This window comes from Rhynchophorus ferrugineus, unplaced genomic scaffold (genome assembly GCF_030347505.1).
Source record: "Rhynchophorus ferrugineus isolate W39M unplaced genomic scaffold, kcgeb_rfMv2 rfM2, whole genome shotgun sequence".
NCBI classification, from domain to species: domain Eukaryota; kingdom Metazoa; phylum Arthropoda; class Insecta; order Coleoptera; family Curculionidae; genus Rhynchophorus; species Rhynchophorus ferrugineus.
This window is the reverse complement of record NW_027472581.1, coordinates 19,122,142-19,146,481: the sequence shown is the minus strand read 5'-3', so window position 1 is coordinate 19,146,481 and position 24,340 is coordinate 19,122,142. Positions and strand designations below refer to the sequence as shown.

The 24,340-nt window shown below is 30.9% G+C and overlaps 1 protein-coding gene across 5 annotated transcripts in view; it reads left to right on the top strand.

Annotated features, from left to right (window-relative positions):
- Tpst (Tyrosylprotein sulfotransferase) overlaps nucleotides 1-24,340 on the top strand; it is a 610,347-nt gene that overhangs the window by 156,520 nt on the left and 429,487 nt on the right. For 2 of the 5 annotated variants that reach the window (XM_076394126.1, XM_076394128.1), the window contains one exon: nucleotides 1,285-1,362. The exons of the other annotated variants lie outside the window; for them this stretch is intronic. The gene's annotated coding sequence lies outside the window, so the exon portion shown is untranslated. Of the gene's footprint in view, nucleotides 1-1,284; nucleotides 1,363-24,340 lie in introns of those variants that run through there. 5 annotated transcript variants of the gene reach the window in all.

The following is a 24,340-nucleotide window of genomic DNA, read 5'->3' as shown; positions in this document are numbered from 1 at the left end:
ATGTTCGGGTGTATATATATTTTTAATGTATGTTTGCCGATTTTTTCGTCAATTATGGGCCGAATTTCAAAGTTCGTTTTTTATTCGAAAGAGTGTACTTCCGAGGTGATCACATTGGAACCAAGTTATAATCTGGGGGGGGGGGGGGTATCGAGGGAAAACAACCTTAAATTTCAAAGGCACGTACAATGTTTGCATATATTCTTTTATCTAAATTAACCAGATATTTGTGTATAATATTATTGCTGAACTGATATGACGAACAATCAGAAGTAGTTCAGTGTAATAGCTATTCAGTTTGCTTTAAGCACTAACCATATCATATGAGAAGTCGTAGAAACATTATAGGCAGATGTTTATGTGGTGTAATGGTTAGAAGGATCACACGCGGAGGTTGCGGGTTTAATTTCCAACAGGGCAGCAACTTTTTTTGTTCTAGCTTGACAGGAGCATTTGTCAAATCACCTAGATTAGATAGAGGACCTCAGGGACTGAAACGCTCCATATTTTCAATCATTGTTTCTTTATTCCAATTTTTCGTCATATGGGCTGTACTTTTATTGGGCTATAGTACTGACGGATTGTAGTAAAATAACTGTGTAATTTATTGAGTAAATATCCAACATTAAAAAGAGAAAATTAGAATATATGCCGAGGCAAAACAATACAAAAATAATAATATAATTTTGTGACATATACAAAAAATTAAATTACCAACAAAACAAATCTAAAATAATATAACTGGGTTCGGCACCGACTTCAAAGTAATCAGTTGATAGTTTTAAGCTAATTTGTATGTAACATGCCAATTGAAAAGTCCCCGGCCTATGATAGTAAAACGCACTTTTTTTTGACAAAATTAGTTTTTTTATTCAACATAATTCCCTTCAAGGGTGATGCACTGATTATAGCGACCCTCCAACATTTCGATACCATTTTTGGTAATTTCAGCCATCTGGAGTTAATTCTAGCTGCGCCATCTATGTGTCAGGCCGGGGACTTTGAGTTGTTGAATTGAGTTGTTATATAGCAGAATATTAAATAAATGTAGTGGATAGGTTAAATAAGGTTTTTATTTATTTTTATTTAGTTACTACAACGATTATAAGTAAATAAATATAACTTAAGTGGAACTGTTATATAACTATTTTGATATATATATGATATATACTGATGTGAAAAGTAGACGATAACTATAAATGCATTTATTATACATAATAAATAATAATGTTTAGTAATTGTGGTTAGTATTAATTTTCTAATAGCATTATTGTTTTGTTTCAGGTACTGCAGTCACGTGTATTGCTTCTGATCATACAAAGGAAACTAGAAAAAAATATTCTTACCCTTGAAAAAGCTGATGTAAGGATTATCTCATTTACACATAACTATATAGTATATGTTATATTAATGACATGAAATACACGACGATATATCGTCTATTAACTAAATTGAACTACGAACTTTAAATTTTGTTTGAAGGACGCTATCGTACAGCGTATAGTTGCGTATAACAATTATAGAAAGTTAATAGAAAATAATATAGTATTGTAAATATTCTAGTAAATAATATTAAAGTTTTTGATGGGATTTCTATATTTTTATATTTTTTTTCCTTTATTTGAAACGACTAATTATCTCTATAATACATATTTAAAATATATAAATTTTAAATTTTTTAGGTGATGGAAGTAATTCGTAGCATTTTTAATAAAAGGTAGTTTACTAAAAATATTCTTAAAAGTATCATCTCGCTAGTTAGTTGTTACGGTATTTATATCTATTTTTAAAACAACATACTTATTACCTTATCGGAAAAATCCATAACAAATATTAACAATTAAAAAAAGGTTCTTGATTTCTATGAAGTTCATTCGCGCGGCTTGCGTTACAACATTGCGGCCTCGAGTTATTTCCCTAAAGTCTTCTTTAACCTATTAATTTTATATCAAAATAGTTATATAACAGTTCCCGCAATTTTAGTAATGCATTAATTGTAATTATTATTACTTTTTGTATTTATTGTATTTCGATACCTTTCATAAAACACGAATTTATTTCATCACTTAATATTACATTTATGTTTACTTAGCACTTATTATAATTTGTATTAGTTTTTGTTGAATTATTAATCATTGTAAGTTAGAAATTTCCAGTGGATTTACTAAATTAATTAATTGTAGTGAATATTTTTAGGATTGTTAAATATCAATCTCTAGATTGTTTATAACTAATTAATTGAAATATTTAGATATGCACTTAATTAATTGAGTAATATTATTGTAGTGTGATATTGAATATAAAATAGCCATACTATTTTCAGTAGAGTAATTGTTAATTAAATGTGGTTCTATGGAAAATAGAATTTATAATTACTTTGTTGTATTATTTTGTTAGGTTTACAATGGTAATTTATTGAAACTGATAATTTAAATGGTAAAATAGTATTGAACCAATTTACAATAATAAACAGATATCGTTATTTATACCTTATGCATTATTTTAAGGCACCTGAGAATACTCGCCATTTGATTTATTGATTTCTGAAATAAAAAATCATTTTGAGAGAGAGAGATGAAAATGGATTTTGTCTATAGAAAACTAATCCTTTTAATCCTGTCGAATAACCCCTTATTCTTGCAGCAGGCATGTATCGGATATTCTTTTAGCATTAAAAGGCTTTCTCGCATTAACCAGTGGCTTTCTGTTATTATTCCACAGAAGGAAAACAAATCAGTCTCAGTTATGATATTCAATCAGTCTGAACTCATTATTAAGAGTAATTGTAAAACAATTAAATATGTAACGATAAAACCTAATAATTTACTTTTAGAAATGAATAATATAATATTAGATGAGCTGTTTGAGTTTTAAGCTTAACAGTGGTCAAACTGTCAAAGTTTACAAGTGAGGTGTATAGTCTTTTCATTTTGTTTTTATAAAATATCTAGAGGCCCTTTAAGGCATTAAAATCTTGGATTTAAAATGATCACACCCAATAGGCTATTTTTATCTAGATCGAGCAAACCCTTGAATTAGAATGATATCTTCAAACTGATTTATATTATTATTAAGAGTAATTGTAAAAAGAATAATTTACGTTAAAAAATCGAATAATATCATCATTGATGAGCAGTTGAGTTTCGAGCTTAACAGTGGTCAAACTGTCAAGGTTTATAGGTAAAGTATACAGGTCTTTTTTTTATCGAAAATTATTTTATTGGCCTCTAAGCCTATTCTCAAGACATTAAAATCTTGGATTTAAAATGGACACACCCAATAAGCTATTTTTATCTAGATCGAGCAAACCCTTGAATTAGAATGATATCTTCAAACTGATTTATATTATTATTAAGAGTAATTGTAAAAAGAATAATTTACGTTCAAAAACGAATAATATCATCATAGATGAGCAATTGAGTTTCGAGCTTAACAGTGGTCGAACTGTTAAGGTTTATAGGTAAGGTATACAGGTCTTTCTTTTATCGAAAATTATTTTATTGGCCTCTAAGCCTAATTTCAAGGCATTAAAATCTTGGATTTAAAATGGACACACTCAATAAGCTATTTTTATGTAGATCTAACAAACCCTTGAATTGGGCTAGTATCTTCAAGCTGATCCATGTCAAAAACTGTATAGTTTCAAAAACAAAGTGTTGAGAACAGTTTGCTGAATGATAATTAGGACATGTTCTCAAACCATTCATATCATAGATAAAACGCCTGTTTGAAGAATGGATGTTTGTTACAATTTCCGCTCCAACAAGAACTCTACAGAAAAGAGAGAACATGCCTGAACATTGCCTATCTATCCGTTGACATGAACGCACCTCCTCCAATCAGTAGTTTTTGGGTAAGTGCTATTTGGGCATCGATACCACTTAGTTCGAAATTTGAAAAATTGTTCTGACTAAACATATCTTTTCTAAACTTTATTGGTATATCTTTTTGTAAATATCATAGGATCAGGTGTAATCCGATCCAATGCTATTTTAAACATTTTTACTAAATCGTTGATCTGATAAAAAACAACAAGGACAACGTTTGTAGTCCTTGGACAATAGTTCGCTTGACTGTTGGATTGTGATCATAACTCGTTTCAATTTCCGCATTCGTATTGTCCATAAAAAACATTTGTAAGAACCGATGATCTGCTTGTGGTAGTACGCACAGTGCTTTTAGTAAATGATACATTTTTGTATCTGTGTAGCTGTGATCTTTTATGTTAGTGAAACTATTGATGACAGTAACAGTGACACCTTATATTGGAAAATAAAATAATAATTTTTATTATTTTCCTCGCATTTGTTAGTATTTGCTCACCATATAAACCTTTCCTGAAAGAAATATTTCAAAAAGAGAATAACCTGAAGATATTAGATAATTATAAATCCTTATTGACTTATTTTTCCTTCCAATTAATACTCTGAGGTTATTATCAGTCAATGACCCGATTTTTTTCCGTAAATATAACGACGCTCTCTAGATTGAACGTCCTAGAACCTTTTATTATACGAGTTTTTGTTTGCGAAACGGAAACCGTACCCGCAAATGGGTCATTAAGGCGATAAATACGATTTGCCGCAATTTTCGTCCCCTCTATCGAAACTCATACTTCAATTTGTTGCCCGACGCTGCTACGTTGTTGTTTGGGAAACGAAATACCTGTTGGGATAACAAGGTGCGATCCGGATAGATTTCCAATCGCCCTCGATGCAGACAGCGACCGAATTGTTTACGTTAGTTAAGTAACGGATATGCAAATATGACTGTCGTTAGTCGAAATGACCATTGCGCCTGGCGAACGGAAGTTATTTCCTGTTCGAGATGCATGTCGATAATTTCGCAGCATCAATCGACACGACACTATAGGCCGGCTTATTTTGCATGGTCAAATTACGTGATGCATCAGCGCTCTTTTGTTACCATACAGTCGCAAATTAATTTGTTTCACATATTTTTGTTATTAAATTTTATTGTGCTTGATATTTAATCACCTTTCGGTGTCTTTAATTTATGTAGGACTTTGTTTTTAAATAATTGCAGACAATCTGTAAATGCTTGAAAGTTATCCACAATATACATGTTCTCGCGAAGTCCTCTTTTGTTTGGTATGGATCTTCATCTAGCAACGTCTTTTCCGTCACTTTTATGACAAAATTGTCATCTTTCAAGCCTTAAGCAGTATCTACAAGTGGTTTGAGAAAAAAATGTGAGGTCAGAAAAATTGTAAGGATCTAAAATAACTGTATGTCACACGTGTCCTTTTTTGAACAGATTTGATACTTATACGGTCATATTCATCTCAAAGAAGATATTCATATCAATGCTTTGTTATTTATTTTTACTAATATATATATATATATATATATATATATATATATATATTATATATATATATATATATATATATATATATATATATATATATATATATATATATATATATATATATATATATATATATATATATATATATATATATATATATATATATATATATATATTATATATATATATATATATATATATATATATATATATATATATATTATATATATATATATATATATATATATATATATATATATATATATATATATATATATATATATATATATATATATATATATATATATATATATATATATATATATATATATGTATATATATATATGCTGAGGCTGATATATATTTTTACATGTTTGTTCGCCGATTTCTCAGTCAATTCTGGAGCGATTTTCAAAATTCTTTTTTTATTCGAAAGAGTGACCTTTCGAGGTGGCTCAAATTGTGGCACGTACCCAGTTTTCACATATTTTTTTTATTAGAAATAGTCAGATATATGTATATAATGTTATCGCTGACCTGATGCGGTGGAAAATCTAAAGTCGTTCAGTGCAAACGCCATTCAGTTTGCTTTTTAAGCACTAAGACTTCATAAAGATATTGTTTATATTGTACTACTGCTTCTATTGTGTAATGATTAACGCGTTTAGCTTTCAAACGAAGGCCGTGGGTTCGGTTCCCGACACGGAGTACTGAGATTATTCTTTTATTGATTTTTTCTCTGCTTTCATCTATATACAACTAGTCCTCACTTTGAATATCCTTAGATGCTGCTCTAAAAGTCCTAATCTAAAAGTCTAAATGCCCCCCTAAAAGATTTGTAAAATTCAAGTCGTCTTTCCACTGATTTTCAACATAGTAAAGGCAATTAAAAATAACTTTTCCCCGACCAATTATTATATTTATCCGTTTCCACTCATTTATTTGTTTTATTTCAATTAAAATGTTTGTATACCCGGTTACTTGTTCCGCTAGTTTTATAGAAATATCTCCAACATGTCAATTTAATCTAATAATTCCTCTTTCGCTACGATGCATATAAATTTTGATGTTGACTGTTTCCTGGCTTCGATGCCGTTGTTTACGAGCCGATAAAATTTATTCCATTTTCACGGTTTCCACTTATTGTTCCGAACTAAAACATTTCGTGGGAATTTATCCATTTCTATTATTTGATTTTGTTGCTATTGTACGATTTTTATAGTTACGTCATACATTTTAATATTTTATTATGAAGTATTATCGGATTTTAAGGTATTAAATTTACCGTATATATTAGAGTAGATATGTAAAATTACAATTTCTTTCTTAATAAAATTTCATTATGGAGTTATTTATTTGCAACATTTTGCAACAAAATATGTATTATAGTTTATATTAGTCACCGATATCAGGTATAATGTTTGGTTGTGCTAAACGTGATTTTCAGTTAAATATGTTTGGTTTATATTTGCATAACGACATTTCTTAAAATAACATATTAGGTTGGTAAAGAATTATTTTTGGTCTTGTAGCGTGAATTTTTATATGCTATGAGGTACAAATTTTTAAAGAAATTCTATTATATACACAATATTTATTTGTTAATAAGCTATTGATCCAGCTTTTGCTTTTAAGACAGCTATGTTTTTTTGAGTCTGAGAGTGTCTGAATAGTTTCCAACGGAGTTTACCAAAATATCAGCTAATTGCTTCAATAATATTGGAGATCGAGAGCTACTCCTCACTCTGGATTGACATCTGGTGACATTTGATCGTATTCTGATACTCCTCAAGGCTTGACCATTTTGCAACGACAGCAGTATACTATTCACAAGAAGAATTTATTCGCTGAGGATATCTATATATTCATTCGTTCTAATCCTGCCAGTCTAGATTTTTGGCTTCTTTTGGGGTTTTATATACATAAATCCGGTCGTTTTAAACCCGTCTTGACATTTAAACTGAGAAATTCATACGCGTCGCTTTATTTACAGTGTTGCCAACATGCAACAAGGTCTTCCCAGTTATTCCCTGTATCTAGAAACACAAAATATATTATACAAAAATGAATATAATATATGTTTGTCTTAGATGCGTGTTGAAATCGTTGATACTAATCGGAAGAAAGCTTTTTCTGGTGGGTTGTACCGCCAAAGCAATTATAAAACGAAGATACATAGAATGCAATCTCCTATATAATAAGATTGTAACCAAGTTTTGTGTGTTTTAATGTTCAGAGAACGCTCCAAGAGGGATTTAAAGAAAATATTTGTTAAGACTTCAAAGAGACATTTTCAAAACAAAAAAAGCATTATTAAACTTATTAGAATCATTATTGAGAATTTACAGTAATCCAATAATAAAATTTTAAATGGGAATATACTTAAATTTTTATTCTTTAAGATATTAAGTGTAATGTATGTAAATCATATCTCCTTTCGTTTAATATTAATGAGAATTTTTCCATTTTTTCAACATTTTATATGAAAATTTATGTAAAATGACCTCTCGAAATTCTATTATTTATATTCTAAATTTTTACTTCGCTATTTCTTAACATCCTGTTGAAGATGCTCAGAAAATTTTCTGGCATAGATAATATAACGTAATAACAATAGTAGAATATTAAAAATATATAGTCAATTCAAAATAACAGTGACATGAGTGTCAATATGTGTCTGTCTAAAGTTTGGAAATTAGTTCTACAGTCAGACAATATTATCCTTGTCATTTTACTCTATTTAAAAAATGATAGAATGCTGTTGGAGAAGTTCGAACATGTAAAGGAGTGTGCCTGCAAACATTGTCTGTTTGCCAAACGTCTGAAAAATCTTCAAAATGTTATAATTATGGGTTATAAATCGGCAAACGTTGTTTAAACGCTTTCATTTAGTAAATTTCAAATCGCTGCGGCTTTTATTGAAAAAAAAAATTTGCCCCTTGCAGTAGCACTACGTACGGACACGATTACTAAAATATCTCAAAAATTATAAAACAATATAACCTTAAATTCGCCAAAAAGAAACCGTGTTTATACGAAACAGGTGACGAATCAAGGTCAGCTTGGTGTTTTAGAGATAAAATATACGAAATGTATAAAACAGTAAGAAGTTTTTTCAATCGAAACACAATTTAATACCATTATTTCAGAGGAAAGTGTTAGTCTGGAAAGTATCCATAAAAATCCAAAAGATATACAGCTATTTGAGAGATATAGCATATCCGTTCATACATTGTTGGATAATATAGGATTTAAGTGGTGCAAAGATAACCTACGAATGGAACTTTCACAGATTGCTTTTATAAGAATACAAATTTTAAAAACATATAACAAAATCAAGGAAGAATTATATCAATTTATATGTTTAAATGAGACATGAATATTTCAGAATTGTACATTGGGTTGCTCATGGCAAGATGATAATAAGTATGGTAATAATAATGGTAATGATAATAAGTATAGTGACAACAGAAGACAACAAAAGTTGATGGAAAAAGGTAAACGTTGGAATAACTATCGATTAGGTTTTGTTAGTCATAACATTTACTCATTGCAGACATTATAGTTCGTCATGCTGGAAACAGGAATGGTTCTATTCCTAGTACAGAATTAGTGTTTCTCTAAATCCAAGGGTGACTACCATGAAGAAATGAACCATAACTTGTCCTTGTGGTAGTTTGAAAATCAGCTTTTAAAGAACTTGGAGGAATCATCTGTTATTGTTATGTACAATGCACCATATCTACCATATATATATATATATATATATATATATATATATATATATATATATATATATATATATATATTTCTTGTGAATGAATCAAGTATAAATAAAAAGTAGTAATAAATTAATTGTAAATTAAGATTTGGGTCTATGGTGATCAGGTCTAAAATCAAAAAAAAACGCCCGGTTTGGAAACTTCATGTAGCTTTATGCTCATTGGTGATTTTTTTAAGTTTATTATTGTTTTAGATCTAACTTTTGGGCTAGAACAGGATCTTTTGGAGGGCAATGCGCGCTCTTTAAGCCTTCACATCCCGAAATAAAACACTTTTGTTTTTATATTTAAACAAATTATTTTGACCGTGAATGTTATAAAAATGACGTTATAAAAACTAAACTCAATGTACGTCATAGATGACGTCTAGTATACTGCGAAATGCAGTTTGAAAAAAATATAAATTCGTTTCAAACTCGGAGCGGAATTTTACCTCTCATTTTATACTAGTTTGGAAAATACATACTGATGTATTAATCCCATACTTGCCTTGCCTGTATATTATTTCAAGTACAACTGAACAGTTGTAGTAAATTAATTTGTAAATTAAGATTATACTAAGCATGTCTCATGTAGTATGTAATTAATTTTAATAGAATTACACTAGTTAAAAAGAGATAGAATGCTGTGTGATAGAATGCGATAGAGAATGTGTAGAACGCGTCAGTAACTTGTAAACTAATCAGTCTATAAAATTCAATTCGGGTTGGTATTGGTGGGTGCTGTTGCCAAGTGTCTGCACAATTCTTCAACGCATTTATAATATGAATTATAGGTTATAGACCGATAAACGTTGTCAACCAAAAACTCAATTACTTATGAATAGAGTTACAATACAATAAAATACTATAAATACCCGAATTATAGTCGATCATACGGAACGATATTAATATACAAATTTAGACTAACAACTACTCGTGAGTGATAACGTGAATGCATACCGTGAATGTCGAAACTGTTTTTTTCTTTTACCATATTGACCAGCTAGAACCAAATGGTCTTCGGCTGATTTCGCTTCGAGTAAAATTGTTTTGCGGCCGACAGAGACCCTCTGTTACGACTGGGACTGTCGTAGTTTGTTTACTACCGGGGTTTGTGGATGGGTAGGGATTTTATCAAGGTATTGTCGTGTTCTAAGGTTCCTATGGAGAACCCCACACTGAGCATGTTTATGAAATTTTTCACAAACGGGATGCCTGATTCGAGGTGTGTATTGACGTTCCCTCATAAACCATGGAGCTTTGTGTAACGCGGTCTTTTGGATTGGAACACTTAATATAACATTATAGTAGTACTCAAGTTGTCTCTCCGAGACATACCTGTACCATACCTGTGCTCCGTTGAGGCAGACTGGACGAACTACCATTTTATACAGCGTCGCTTTCTGTGGAATTGAAAGTTTGCTTTTTATGTAGAGTAGTGGAAATAGTAGACTGTACACGTAATTTTCTTTGCAAATGGCGTGCTGTATTTGGGCTGACCATTGGAATCTGCGGTCCAACTGGAGACCAAGATATGAGACTTTCTGGAGCCATGGTATAGGAAGTTTATCGATTTGGAGGCTTCTTACGGTGGAACAGAATAGCCTGAGTTTTGTTCGGGTTTATCTGTAGCTGCCAGAATTTCTACCACGCTATCGCTTGGTCCAGCTGTACTTGGAGTCTGTCACGGATAGCGTCGGGATAGTAACAGGTTGTGAAGAAAGCGGTATCATCTGCAAAAATGCTGTGTGGGATGGTTTGTGGAGCGAGAAATCAGCCATATATAAGTTGAATAGGGCTGGGGCTAGTGGACCTCCTTGCTGGACTCCTGCGGAAATCTGTTTATGAGAGCAGGCTGCGTCACCGATCCTCAGTTGAAAAGATCTACCGTCCAGGTGTGAATCTATCAGGTTGCCTGCGAACCTCTTGGTTCACCCCCTCTGAAACTATACGGTATCCTACGATCACCTTTTCGAGGAAACAATAGTCCACATATTCGATATTTTCCTTACCCAAGTAAAATAGAGGCCAGGCTGTGACAATAAAATGTTCTGACAGAGAGACCCAAAATACCGTAATAGATCTATAAAGAGGCAGATGTTATGAAAACGGTATTATGAGAAATACATATAACAATTTTATAAACATACTAAACAATTTTTCTAGTTTATCTCTCTGTTGTCCTGAACAGTTCTAATGTAATGAATTATTAACATTTGAGAATAAAATAGGCTTTATGTTCAGTTTTAATTAAAACTGAATATGTATCGACTCTATTATTTTATACGGCATATTAAATAATTTCTAAAGCCACGTTTAGTTTTTTTTTCATCAATACATCAAACAAACTCCAAAATTAATTATCAAATAATTTCAACATGAATTAATTCGTTGGTTTTTTCGACGTTGGTCGTTAGATAGAATCAGTTCCGGATATTTATATTAAATGCGAGTTATTTTAATGCCGAAAAAGTTGTTTAATCAAAAATTCTGTTAGGACACTTTATTTGCCTCCACCTGTAATTACGAGTATAAAAAGCTGAAATGTGATTTTCTGAGCGCTGTTGCTTGTGCAAAGTGGAAACGAAAATCAGAATTTTCATAAAAATATTTTTGGTTAGAATTGTGCCTGGAGTACAAATTAGGTTCGTTTGCTTATGACCAAAAATTTATTCATTTAGAGAAAAATTATTCTCGTAGAAAAAATGTATTTATGTTCTTTAATCTGTTGTTGGACTGTTTTGATAAAAGATGAACTAAAAAGAGATGTTAAGTCATTGGGAAACAATGGTGTACAAAATGGAAACAAATAGTACAGCATTGTCTGTACTTTTCTAACATTTTCTACTCGTATAAAACTCTACACTATCTGGCATTACCATTACGTCTTTCCTGTTTCAAGCGTAACTTTCATTCACGATATGCTGTGATGCACACTGTCTTAAATGTTCTAATCGCTGGTCGTTAATCATTATTTTCATCAGCTATAGTTTTTGCATTGTCTTTTCGCAATTTTCAGTAGCTCTGCGCATTCAATTCTATTCCCGTAAAATCGTGTGGCAATTCGGAACTTGTAAATCCCAACATTGTACATATGACAGATTAATCATAGTATTGTTTATTTGTGACGACTTTTAATTTTGGTTAAACACTTGGACCAATGGCCGGAATTTGACTAATCAATTATATAACACTCTTGTGATTCCATCAGATTGAAAGAATTATATTTGAACTTTGAATATTTCGCTTTGCTGTTAACGTTGAACTTTTTATAGATTGAATATTCTGTTTTTCAATACACTTCTTTGTAGCACACCTGCTTGTATTTTCCTTAAATTAGAACAGGCATCTTCTTGTTTGACTTTGAAATATCGGTCAATTATATGTTAATATTAAAATATTGGTCAGGCAGGAGCATTTTAGTCTTATATTTTGAACCCTGATGTTAAACATGAAAGAGCTTGAGCAAAATTTTAATATTATAGTTTCATCCCTGGAAATTGTTGAAGCGCTGGAATAATTCGATTTCCTCCTCGCTCTTCTTTTTTCTCATATCAATTCCAGAATTTCTTCAGGGTTGTTTTTACCGTTTAGTTTCCTTCTGAGAACTATTAATATTTTGTTTAAATGTGTTTATACAATATCTAATTTTTCCGTTTGTCATAATTTCCTAGGGATTTGAACCGTATGGAAATTACTTGTTATGCATTTTTCAATAATATTGCAAGCCCCCTTTTGCGTTTGATAGGTGGCTGCAATTGTTTTCCTAAAATTGTTTCGATTGCTGCATCATTTATCACTGAGTATTGTCACCATAAACTTTTAAAAGCATTCTATGCACTTAGTGAATAATTATAATCAGTCACACAAAATTTAATATATTCATCATAATAATTAACAGAAGGTTTATAAGAAGTTCAAAGCCATATAAGCTGGATACTAAGAGATGTCAGTTAACTATCATTTTAAAATTCGAACGGCTTTTTTATATTTTAAGTTTTCTTTTTACCAAGCAGCCTGGACCTACTACTATGTGGGTTTTGAACCACAGTCCTCAGCGTTAAGTGTATCGACTGACGAGTGACCAAGTTAAGAGACCATTCCTGAAGATATCCTTACCCAGTTTCATTACTAGCGTGACAGGAATGGTTTCCTTGTCGCACTTAATACTCTTCATTTTGTTTACAACCAAAACCAGGTGTTTTGTTGCCTTAACGACTGGGTCTAGCAATTCTACAAATACTTAATTTATTTAAGATACTTCTTTTGAATTAACTCTTACTGGTAGTTTATTTTCATAATTTCGTTCAGGTTAACACATTGAGTTTTTTAATAGTAATTGTAATTGTAAAAACATAGTCGTTAAATGGCGAATTATGTCATTTTATTTATACTATTTATTTTTATTTTAAAATCAAGCTCGAATAACGTTGTATACTAAAACGTATAAAACAGTCCACTTTATACGTATTTTGGAAAACCGAGACTAATTTCCATGAAAAGCTCTACTCATACAAATATATTTATAAATAATAGAACGCGGCGTTTCTATTAAATTATTTTAACGAAACTAGAACAAAAGTATCGTGCTCAACTAACTTTATTGTTATCAACAGGTCATATTGTTGTAAATATTTTCGAGTCACTCATTGTTTACGTATGTCGGATTATAAAGCATTGTTAATTTTTTTAATGCGTTGTTTGTTTTGGCTTTTTTTTTCTTCTCGTTTAGTAATGAGTAGATGTTGATAATTCTGTAACATAAAAAGCCAAATTGATAAGGTATTGAAGTAAAATTTATAGTAGTTTTCAGGCGATAGTTGTGGGCCCGAATTCCATCCGGGCATGGAGATATATTTGTGTTTGTAGTTGTTATTGTTCATAGAAACAACTTTTTCGGTTTTTATATTGTTTATTTTATTATTTAGTAATATATTATTACAAGTCATTGCAGACTAACTTATAATTTGTCTATAAAGTGATTTAAACCTAGGTACTTATATAGGAAGAACCATTGGCCCTTATTTAGACTTTAATAAAATAAAACAAAATAAAATAAAAGTTAGAAGTGTTTTTTCAGTGTTTTTAACATTTAGTTATTATACCGCGTTTCACAGCTACAAAAGATTACAAGGTCTGCTTCTCTTGAATTTGCATCCTAGTTCTGCGTTATCTAAGACTTCGGCCGGACTTCGGTGTTAACATGGGAGCGGAGTTTTTACTCATATATTGCTGCGAATATCTCAATTTCTTCTATGACAGTTGGAATTCGAAGGCCTTGGTGTAAGTATTTGTTCCTATAGTCTTTGGGTACCGCCATAATTCTTTTGACGACTTTATCTTCTTTTCTTTCTTTTTCTTTTGAAATACTTGTATTATGTTGATATTACTTCTCGCAGAATTTACCCATAACTACTTATTATGTACGAATAATTTAGATTTTATTGTATATAACCAAATATTTTTTTATATATCAATTCGAGTTCTTTTCTTTTCTTTTTTATATTCCGTTCAATAAAGTTTGCATCAAGATTAGCCGAGTTCACCGACAGCTGAATTACTAGTAATAAAAATATTACTGTATGGGATAATAGTATTTTTCATATTTATTTGTATACAGTTTGTAATTGTAACGGTTTGGTTGTAGGTGAATTTAATATGCACTGATTTACACTCGTTAACTTTTATTCTTCATATCTGGATGCTCAAAGAAGTTGATCTATAATACAATTATAAGGCCAATGGACCTATGGGGTGCAAATATGGGGTTGCACTAAAAATTCAAATCAACTAGTCATACAACGCTGTCAAAACAAGGTTCTTCGATTGATTACCAATGCCTATCGCTATGTAACTAATGAAGAACTGCACGATGACCTAGAAATCAAATGGATTTGCGAAGTTATCCAAGATTTCACCTTGAAACACGACAGAAGATTACTAAATCATACTAACGTGGAAGCAATACTACTGTTGGACAGCGCGCAGGATGGCAGGAGATTGAAACGAACAAAACCATACGAACTTATATAAAGTGTATACATTTAATGTAAACTATAGTTATAAGTTAATAATTAATAAATAATTATAATTTTATAATTGATGAATACATACTGATGTATTTTCTCGCTCTCGTCTTGCTTGTTAATTAATCCAAGTACGTAGCAAAAATAGTAATAAATTAATTGTAAATTAAGATTGTACTAAGCGTATCTAATAAAGATGTTATAAAAAATATCTGGATCTAGTTGTTTATATTATTATTTGCGTGTGGCTATTTTCTAGTTGCGTCTTCCTTATTGGTTCAAATAGTTAGTATCGCAGTGTCATCAGCACATGTAGCTGTAGTAATATTTTTTATTTGTGGTATGTCATATGTATAGATTATTATACCAAAGGATTCACTAGGCCAATATTGAAGAACAGGACAGTACCTGCAAAAACTAAGGAGAATGGAATTGTAAAACGCACCAACTTGATAAATGCAGCATTTCGATTAAAGCATATTTGAAACTATTCCGGACGTTTGAAAGAGGGCTGAGATGATCATGATTCCAAAACCTGGAAATTGACCAAATTAAATTTATTAAAAGTCTATAGACCTCTATTACTGCTACCAGTAATATCTAAAGTTTTTGAAAAACTCCTGTTGAAAAGAATAAAAGCGATCATTGCAAGTAAAAACCTAAGGCCAACACACCAATTCGGGTTTATTAATAAATACTTAACAATTGACCAGGTTCATGGAATAACTGATGTAAATGAAAAAGCCTATGAAGGTAAAAGGTATGTCACCTATATTCTTAGATGCAGTTCAAGCCTTCGCATGACAATCAGGACCACGTTGTTTATAAGCTACAGAAAATGTTTCCGAAACAACACATTCAACTATTGAAGTCTTACATTACAGCCAGAATGTTTAGAGTTAAACAAGAGGACCTAGAATAAAATAATCTAAAGCAGGTGTACCAAAAGGAAATGTACTGGAGCCAATTCTTTAATTTCTCTACACGTGTGGTATACCAAATGGAAAATATGATTTCGGCTACATTTCCTGATCACATTGCGATTTTTGCTATCGGAGACAATGGCGCAGGAGTCACATGAAATGTGCAACAGGCATGTGAGAATATAAATAATTGGACCCAAACCTAAAAAATAAAAATCAAACGAAAGTAAATTTGTGGATGTGCATTTCACGTATAATCAGACCGCACAAGCACCAATAACAATAAATAATGCTATTCCGTTCGACATACCAACAATGCTAACCATCTCGGAATTCATCTTGATGCATAACTGCATTGAAAGCAGCATGTAAAAAAATGGAAAGAACTGGAATTAAAATATAGAAAAATGTTTTGGTTAACTGGAAGAAAATCACAATTAACTGTACATAATAAATTGCTTTTATACAAGGAAGTTTTGAGACCTATATGGACATACGGCATTCAATTATGGGTATATTCCGAAAAAGAAATATAAACAAGTTTTCCATAACAAAGTCCTGAGAAGTATCGTAGCTACACCCAGATATTACATGTCTGATTACTTACACCGAGACCTTCAGATACCGACTGTCACTCAGGAAATCAATAGATTGCAAGGAGGTGTAGCGATCTTGAGCATGTCGAATTTTACATCGTGGAATAACGGTCTACAAAATACCCAGAAATATAATCCCAGATGTTGAACACGGGCGGGGTGCCAACTGGAACCCGACAACGAATAGCTGGCGGCAACCCCGAGACGTTTATCTGGGATATTATTGAAGGGTATTTCGGTCACTCAGTGCTCAACCCTCGTTTGGTTTAGACGTGCCACCATCGACTGCCCAAGCCTCGTCAACAGGTAACTCCGCTGCCATCCTTTGTATCATTTGTGTTTTTAACATTTTTTTTATATTGTCAATAAATAACGGTCACATCATGTAAACACCACTGTTTCATTTCGTTTTACCTCCATTCACCGAGCCACATCATTTACCCTAAAGAGGTATGATTACAGACTCCATTATGATGTTAATATCGAAGAAATATAACTCTTCAATAACACCAGAACATGACACTGATTCAAATTTGTGTATTGTAGTGTAGTGAGGTGCATTTGATAGAATAACAGCAGCGTTATTACATAAATATTATCTTACTAGATATATATCTAGATTTAAGTTATTTAGAAGACAAATTGTAGGTTAGTTGGTAATGACTAGTAACAATGTAATAAATACATTTTTCAAAAAATTATAGTGTAGGTAAAAACATGACCCAAAACATTGCCTTGCGGTACATCTGCTTTTGTTTCATTCACTGCTGACTAAGCTACACCCGATAGAACATTATATTTACAATCAGTACACTTGTTTAATTTTGAGTCTTTTTTGTTCAGCTTTTTGTATAACTCTATGCTGTCATAACAATTATATATATATATATATATATATATATATATATATGTAATGTATATATAATATGATATGATTGATAATATGATTTTTACATTGGGAATTTTCATTTCCGAATTGTGATATTCGAATTATTACATTATTTCATCTTCTACCATTAATAGCTGTGAATAATTATTGCAGCAGTTAATGCAGAGTTGTCAATATTACAATTTCCAATACACACAATTCGCCTCAGTTCCATTTACCAACCAATCTCGTTCTCCCAATGGAAAGCAGACACGGCTGTACATTCGGGAAACGAAATATCTGCTCTGGGATAACAACGTCAGTTCGGGATGCAGTTTCAACCACTGCTCCGAATTGAATATGTGCCCGTTAGTTAAGTTGCGGGTAGGCGAATGGGACTGCCATAATGTGGTCGATGTTAGTAATGATTGTTGAGGAGTCTTCAAGAAACGTGGTTTCATTCAATAATATTATACATTTTAAAAATTTTAAACTTATCGTTAGTTTGACATAAATTATTCGAAGGCCATAGTTCATGTATTGCCATTAAAATGATGACGGAAATCAACAATCACAAAAATATTGCAATCATCAAATTAAGACATATATATATATATATATATATATATATATATATATATATATATATATATATATATATATATATATATATATATATATATATAATATATATGTTTTAATTTAATGTGATAATATATATATATATATATATATATATATATATATATATATATATATATATATATATATATATATATATATATATATATAGTCTATTCAAAGTTATTTTGTAAATACGTTATCTAAATGTGCGACGTTAATACGCAATGTTGCTCCATCAACTCTGAGTTTTAATTCAGTTTTGCTTTGACATACAATAAAATTTTAATCTAAACAGAATAATTGAACAAAAATGTTATCAAACCAATCAGACATCTCTTGTCTATTTGTGTCTCTTTTTAGCTAGAATAAAATGAGAAGGAAAATATTGTCTGATTCTGAAACAAATTTAGTAATTGCGGCAGGCAATACATTAAACATCTTGATGGCGTGAATTTGATAGATATGTCGCTATTTTTCAATAAGCTTCGGATGCAAACATCATTTTATTCTATGTGTTTATTAATAGAACAGCAGTGTTATTACATAATTATTACAGCAGAGACTAAGATTGGACCGATGGATCTTACTAGATGTATACCTAGATTTATGTTATTATGAAGACAAATTAGGTTAGTCGGTAAGGACTAGTAAAAATGTAATAAATACATTTTAAAAATGGATTGTGCCCGTTAATTAAGCTGTGGTAGGCTAGGGTAAGCGAATGGGACTGCTATAATGTGGTCGATGTTAGTAATGATTGTTGAGAAGTCAAGTTCAAGAAACGTGGTTTTCATATAATATATATTTATATATATTTCATATAATTCAATACGATTATACATTTTTTAAATTTTAGACTGATCAGTAGTTTGATATGATTTATTCGAAGGTCATAGTTCATGTATTGCCATTAAAATGATGACAGTAATCAACAATTACAAAAATATTGCAATTATGAAATTAAAACGTCTATATATATAATATATGTGTTTTAATTTGATGTGATAATATATCTATCTATCTATCTATATATATATATTACGTTATCTAAATGTGCGACATTAAAACGCAATGTTGCTTCATCAACTCTGAGTTTTAATTCAGTTTTGCTTTGACATACAATCAAATTTTAATCTAAATAGAATAATTGAATAAAAATGTTATCAAATATAATTTATTTTAACAGACTTTGACTTTGACAGACTCATTCGTTTACGCATTCGAACCCATTAGACATCTCTTGTCTATTTGTGTCTCTTTTTAGCTAGAATAAAATGAGAAGGAAAATATTGTCTGATTCTGAAACAAATTTAGGAATTGCGGCAGGCGATACATTAAACATCTTGATGGCGTGAATTTTATAGATATGTTGATATTTTTTCAATAAGCTTCGGATGCAAACATTATTTTATTCTATGTGTACTTCTATGTATGTGTTCATTTTATCTGCGTTTGTACAAATCCTCACATCTCTTATACACCTTATAATTAAGTAATGCTCAAAATTAATTATATTAATGCTTTCGCGTCCAATTTCTTTGTTTACTACTTTATGCTGATGTCATGTGATACAGGCGAGCGTTTTGGCGCTTTAAAATTTTTTATAACAAAATTAAATATTATGAAGGTAGAAAAAATTTAGATAAACATACAACTTGAATCTTTTTTTTGTTTTTATTCAAGTTGACAACGTACACTGCTAGATACACTTTTTGCTGATAATACTAATTGCAAAAATTAGTAAGTGTTTCTAAATTTTAGTGTGTTAGGGGATTATGTGTTATAATCCCTATATTTTTGAATGTCGTATTCATTAGAATTTGTATGAAACGTATTTCACATTACTTTTTCTCAAAACAATTAACCAATTAAAATGACAAAATCATTTCGAATAGTTCGTTGATTTTTAATCAACTGATAATGTCATACATAATGTCGTAAACATGTGAGCAATTAGGCCCAAACAAGATGATAATACTGTCTAAAAGGGGTGATAAATTAATTTAGAATGTTTAATTTGTGGATAGTTTCTAGCTTAAGTAAAAAACGCTGGAAAATGCATTTGTTGGATGTGACAAATTTGCTTTCGTAGAGAAAGCAACTGCAATGCGATTTTCTGGACAAAGTAGGTACTGCTCTAATCCCTAATGCATTTGCCATGTACGCAGAAAATGGGGATCGTTTTCCGTAATATTGTGTTTTTTTAAAATGGCGCTCAGGGGACGTTAAAGTCACCAAATTGATGCTGAGTTTTTGTTTTCATTTTACGATTGCCTTTTTTTTGTTTTCTAATGGAGCGATAAAACTTCACGAGATTCATCCGATTTATTGATAAGTTTACTTTTTTACCGTTACTGTATTTTTAGTCTATTATTTGGGGCAGTCTAAAAACAGCAATGTGTTGAGCAAAAGTCACTTCACGAATGTGTAATGATGCGAATGATATAAATAATAAATATTTATCTTCATCAGCTATATCTGTTGATAAAAACGGAAATCCATACAATCCACAAAATGAAAAATGGTGTCCACAATGAAAACAACTGTTAAACAACATAACCTAATCTTTCACTACATTTCTATTAAATATTATTGAGTTATTTAATATATAAATTGTATTTTTTGACATTACCCACTTTTATTGTTCGATTTGAATACATTTACCACCAGAGCCTATCATGGAGAATGGTCTGGAGGACAAATTCATACGCTTATGCTCAAAAAGATAGATTCAGAAGAAGCGTTGTGCCACCATCGAGATTTGATCGGCGTTGAAAATAGTGTTTTCTATGTTATCAAGATTAAAAAGTCATAAGTTAGTTCAGGAGAACCATCGACACCGAAGCAACATGTTGCCAGATTTGTCAAGGATATACTCTTGCAGCTCGAATGGGAAGTTTTACCTGATTCAGCAGAGATTCAGCATAGCTTGACTGGCACAGCTTTCAAAATGCTGAAGTGCGAAAATGGATCGATGATCTATTAAACCAACATTGTTCTCATTGACATGGTGTCGCTATCTTGGCAGACAGACGGGACAAAGTTGTAATGATGGAAAACATTTTTTCAGGTCAAGTACCTTTTATGGACAAAAAATTAACAGGATACATGCAAGTATTTAATATTAAAAAAATCCTTGTTTATAATTAATTAAAAGTTTTAAATTAAATCTGCCTCAGAAAAGACAACACTACTTTTTAGGCGAATATAATAAGGCGAAAATAATATCACCTTATTATATATAATATTTTTCTAATAAAACATTTTAAATAATTGTGAAATGGATGTATATGTCTAAAAGTGATTATATTAAAAATAAAGTTTAAACAGTTTAAAAAAGTAAATGAATATTACAGCAGTGGACCTTAAAATAATTAATTCAAACCTGCGATTCAAATAAGATTACCTCCTAGAAAATTATTGAATGAAGCGACAATATTGCGCAGTGAAAAATTGTTGGAAATAATAAGAACAAAATTGTTACGGAGATGTTAGTGGATAATTTTAATTACATTGAGTTAGATTTATGACGAATTAATTGACTATCTGCTGTATCCACTATATTCGCCAGGTTTTTTTCAAATCATTTATTGTAGTAATATATTAAATTAACATTAATAAGTTATTCATAAACCTATTTTGCTATGGTTTAAAGTTACAAAATACTTATTATATTATAGACACTTCGGGATTAACATCTATGTCATTGTTTTTAATGTACACCGAGTTTTACTAATAACTTCATTGAACTATCAAATAAGCCATCATTATAGGAGCTGGAGAACCTCAACATTAATATTCTTTTGGAGCATCTGTTCATGTCTTTAGGCATAGTCCTTAATAACGTTATCAGCAGTTCGTATTTTAAGGTCATTGTGCACATTGTCATTCCAAATGTACCATGGAACATCAATAATAGCTTGCAGTACCTTAGTTTGGAGTCCTTGTATAATATTTCTATTGCCTTGGCTGGTACAACTCCAGAGATGAACGCCATAGGTCCACACTGGTTTCAATAATTGTTTGTAAAGTAAAAACTTATTATATGGCTAAATATCTATCCAATAACCAGGATAATTTTTCTACTTCAGCTTGAGTTCTTCACATTTTTTCTTAACATGTGACTTCCATCTGAGTTTAACATCAAAGGTCAAGCCAAAATATTTGGCTGTATTTCCATACGGGACATTGATTTATATATACTGGCTTTTACTTGATTCTTTTGTTGGTGGAATCATTATACATTTATTTATTTTGATTTATTTTGAAACGCTATTTTTCTGTTCGCAATTGTATTTCGGCAAAGCTTTTTGGCATTTTGCAGTTGATTTAGTGTTGTTATCTCCAATAGCTAGCAATCCTAGTTGTCAGTATCATCTGCAAATGTAGTACCAATATTTTAATTGAATGGAGGCCAGTCTCCAGTGTACAAAATATAAAGAACTCGTTCTCAAAACTGTTTCTCAAATTAGAATAAGCATTTTCTTGTTTGACTTAGAATTATTTATCAGTTATATATAACTTCAAATTTTTTAAATATTGCTCGGAGAAAATTATTTTAATATTATGCCTTTAACTATTTTGAAAAAAATATATTATAAAGTAAGTTTTATTTTCTTCTAGTGATTTTTCTATGACATGTATACTCCTGTATACATAATCTATCGTGTAATGTTGTTTCCTAAAACTATATTATTAAACTCAATGATTAGTTTTGTCCTGTTCATTAGATGTTTTTCAATTATTTGTATGACGCTGATTTATTAGGTGGTTTTCCAGGAGGTTTATTAATCATAATTACTTCAACCATCTTCTACAGTTGTGGTACATATTGTAGCCTGAGTGAACTACTTATTAGGTTGATGTAGGTAATAGAGTCCAGACCATGAGCCTTTTTTCTTTTTTAACTCCAGTGGAATTTTCATCTTTTCCTGTCCAGTAAACCCTGCGTTACTGATGATGATTTAACGTAATCCACTGTACGGGGTTAAATCATCCTCTCCAAATTCGCCAGATTTAGCACCCGTTAATTACTTCTCTTCGCGTAAAATACAATAAAATATATTCTAAACACAAAAACGTTCTTTTCAAATTTGGTTATAACCTCTAAATTTGTTCCGTTTCCTTTTGTTTCATAAAATATGTATTAGTATATTTTGGGACTTTCTTTATATGAGCATTTTCTTTAATACTTTCATCTATTTCTCTATACTACTTTTGGATATTTATGATCGAGTTGCCCTACATCAAAATTTGACGAACATTACCCGATAAAAACATCACTTTTCGGATGCCAGTAAGATGAAAATAAAAGCATTTATTTTAACACATAAATTAATTTATTACTAGTATTTGAAGAATAATTTCAAATAATCTGATTGTAATTTAATTTGTTTATTTTTCATTTGTCAAGAATCAGGATTATCTGTACTTTTGTATTTACACACACTCACACATATCATCCGCCATTTGGTATTTAAATTTTTCTGTTTCATTCGTGTTGCGCTGAATAAATTGAATACTGAATGGCGGCTGGAATCGTATCGTTCTCAAATACCGGGATAACCCTTGATTAATAATGCATTCTGTAAAAGCATTCGATTAATTCTGACCTGAACAAAAAAAGAACGCCAAACGCGATAAAAGCGTTGATAAGATTTTCCGAACAAAGGATTAATCCCTAATGCATTGGTAACGAATGCATTTATTAAACTATTTTATGGCAGCGTAAAAAACGCTTTTACTAGGAGAGGTTTTTTGGTCACTACAACACGTAACATTTTTCACCGATATTTATGACTAGGAACTATCGACTGAAAATGACTATCAATTGTTTATTTCTTTTTAATTTTTAATTTCAGCGGGTATAAGTGCAATAGGGCTAACGAACAATATATCCGAGTTTGATCCACTGGCGTTGCCTCAGTTTAGTTCACTCTTGGTTACATCACACAATACGCACTGTGCTCTGCTTTTAACCTACTGTACTACAATAGCGTAAAAAGTTTGGTCCTTTTAAGCCCTCTCACTATTTCACTTTGGCCTAGCAGCTGGACTGCTAGGACATTCTCGTAGTTGTTATTTTTAAGCCGTTCTTCATGCTTCTTTGCAACTATTGCATTTGGATATTATGTTAGGTAAAGGAAGTACGATAGCGCTGTGAAAATGGTACTGTTACAAGGGGGTAGAGAAAAGAAAAGAGAGCGGGA